Source organism: Lissotriton vulgaris, chromosome 1_1 (genome assembly GCF_964263255.1).
Source record: "Lissotriton vulgaris chromosome 1_1, aLisVul1.2, whole genome shotgun sequence".
NCBI lineage: Eukaryota > Metazoa > Chordata > Amphibia > Caudata > Salamandridae > Lissotriton > Lissotriton vulgaris.
Genome location: NC_141685.1, coordinates 201,166,369 through 201,168,868, shown reverse-complemented (window position 1 = coordinate 201,168,868; position 2,500 = coordinate 201,166,369). Strand labels below are relative to the sequence as shown.

The 2,500-nt window shown below is 48.8% G+C and overlaps 4 non-coding genes across 4 annotated transcripts; 3 read left to right on the top strand and 1 right to left on the bottom strand.

The window, feature by feature from the left end:
- The first annotated feature begins 643 nt into the window (after positions 1-643).
- Positions 644-717, top strand: TRNAN-GUU (transfer RNA asparagine (anticodon GUU)). Its single transcript has one exon. It is a non-coding gene; the product is annotated as a tRNA-Asn (tRNA).
- Positions 718-953: 236 nt separating this feature from the next.
- Positions 954-1,025, top strand: TRNAW-CCA (transfer RNA tryptophan (anticodon CCA)). Its single transcript has one exon. It is a non-coding gene; the product is annotated as a tRNA-Trp (tRNA).
- A 71-nt stretch (positions 1,026-1,096) lies between these two features.
- On the bottom strand, positions 1,097-1,167 carry TRNAG-GCC (transfer RNA glycine (anticodon GCC)). The gene has a single exon. It is a non-coding gene; the product is annotated as a tRNA-Gly (tRNA).
- A 1,160-nt stretch (positions 1,168-2,327) lies between these two features.
- TRNAN-GUU (transfer RNA asparagine (anticodon GUU)) lies at positions 2,328-2,401 on the top strand. The gene has a single exon. It is a non-coding gene; the product is annotated as a tRNA-Asn (tRNA).
- The last annotated feature ends 99 nt before the right edge of the window (positions 2,402-2,500 follow it).

Below are 2,500 nucleotides of genomic sequence, written 5' to 3'. Positions count from 1 at the left end.
TTGCAGAGGCATCTTGTGCCTGGCCATTCCGGGATTGTTGTGTTTCAGGGCCTAGCCATCAATACTCCTGGGATTTCTTTCCATGAGAACCCTCATGTCCCTGTCCTCCCACAAGCCTGAGCTTTTATGTAAAATAAAGTGTGCTCTGTGGGCCTTCCCCTATGTGCTCTCTGCCTAATCTCTTTCTCCCAAGCTGAGCTCTGCAGGTAAATGTATCTATCTGACTGAGGGGCTAGGGAGGGCCTTTCCCAGCAGTCTTACAAGCCAAGAGTTCAGAGAAAGCACCTGCTCTGGGAAGGAGACTCTGCTCACAGAGAAAACAAGTCCAACATAACACAGTGAAGATGGGATGGGCAAGACACACGCCTCACGGGCTGGTAGCACGCAAACAGAGGAGCAGGGAGCTACACTAAGCAGGCAAAGAGAAAAGTCATGTATGAGTCTCATGCACTGTGACCGGTAGTAATACTGGCTCTAACACCATTAGACAGTAGTTTACACATCATAAATTACAACAGTAACAAGACACTAAGCAAATGACAAATGCTGTATGGCATAAAGACGCCTTATATACTACAAGCTCCAGGCAGGCGCACACATGTCAAGACACATATTGAGTCTCAGGAAAGGTATACAGTCAATAGTCTCTGTGGCGCAATCGGTTAGCGCGTTCGGCTGTTAACCGAAAGGTTGGTGGTTCAAGCCCACCCAGGGACGTATCCTTTTGTCTGCATGAAACACAGATACGTACCTTTGCTCTTTCCTGCGTGCGATCCTTTCCCTGAATAGTTCAATCCTCAGCGTTCTCACTGCACCTGCAGTCAATTTCAATAATTAGGATAGAAAACAAAAGGCCAAGCCCTGTAATACAACCGTAGGCATATTAGCAGAGGAAAATAAGTCAAAAGGCCCACAGCATTTGTTCATCTGGCATCGAAGGCTGCAAGCGTAAGGACCTCGTGGCGCAACGGTAGCGCGTCTGACTCCAGATCAGAAGGTTGCGTGTTCAAATCACGTCGGGGTCACTGCTTACCATTTTATTCCCCACTGAGTTCATATATATCATTTCGAAAACAAAGTCAAAAGAAAGCAACCTTGCATTGGCCGGGAATCGAAGCCGGGCCTCCCGCGTGGCATGCGAGAATTCTACCACTGAACCACCAATGCTTCACATGGTGTGTACACAGGCAGAGCTCTGTCCAACACAGTGGTCAGGTTCACACACTTAAATTGTACACATATGAACAAAGGGTGCGCAGCAGACATGATAACGCCAACGTTTCACATGATGATGGCAAGAATCAGATGCAGGAGACTATAAGTAATAATGTCTTTGCATTTGCTGAGGTCACTGGCTTGGTACTAGAGTTGTGGTTATCAGGGCATGATGGCAGGCTGCTCCTGACAGAAGTGGCTCACAGAAAGCACCCGCCAGATCACCAGCACTATTGTGTTTCAGATCATGTCACTGAACTCTCCTCCTGGAAAATCCTTCCCACTGGCTTTGCCAGATTCTGTGTCCTCCCCAAAATGCTGGGGTGATACGGACAGAGTTCTGCGCCCTGCGCCCCTTTACGTGTCCCTAACGCTCTCCCAACGCGCCCTGGTCAGGCACAGCCCTGGTCGGGCTTAGATCACTGGAGCCTCTGGAGATCAAGAACTCCGGAAGCCTAGGGTCAGGCCTATTGCAGAGGCATCTTGTGCCTGGCCATTCCGGGATTGTTGTGTTTCAGGGCCTAGCCATCAATACTCCTGGGATTTCTTTCCATGAGAACCCTCATGTCCCTGTCCTCCCACAAGCCCGAGCTTTTATGTAAAATAAAGTGTGCTCTGTGGGCCTTCCCCTATGTGCTCTCTGCCTAATCTCTTTCTCCCAAGCTGAGCTCTGCAGGTAAATGTATCTATCTGACTGAGGGGCTAGGGAGGGCCTTTCCCAGCAGTCTTACAGCCAAGAGTTCAGAGAAAGCACCTGCTCTGGGAAGGAGAGTCTGCTCACAGAGAAGACAAGTCCAACATAACACAGTGAAGATGGGATGGGCAAGACACACGCCTCACGGGCTGGTAGCACGCAAACAGAGGAGCAGGGAGCTACGCTAAGCAGGCAAAGAGAAAAGTCATGTATGAGTCTCATGCACTGTGACCGGTAGTAATACTGGCTCTAACACCATTAGACAGTAGTCTACACATCATAAATTACAACAGTAACAAGACACTAAGCAAATGACAAATGCTGTATGGCATAAAGACGCCTTATATAATACAAGCTCCAGGCAGCCGCACACATGTCAAGACATATATTGAGTCTCAGGAAATGTATACAGTCAATAGTCTCTGTGGCACAATCGGTTAGCGCGTTCGGCTGTTAACCGAAAGGTTAGTGGTTCAAGCCCACCCAGGGACGTAGCCTTTTGTCTGCATGAAACACAGATACGTACCTTTGCTCTTTCCTGCGTGCGATCCTTTCCCTGAATAGTTCAATCCTCAGCGTTCTCACTGCACC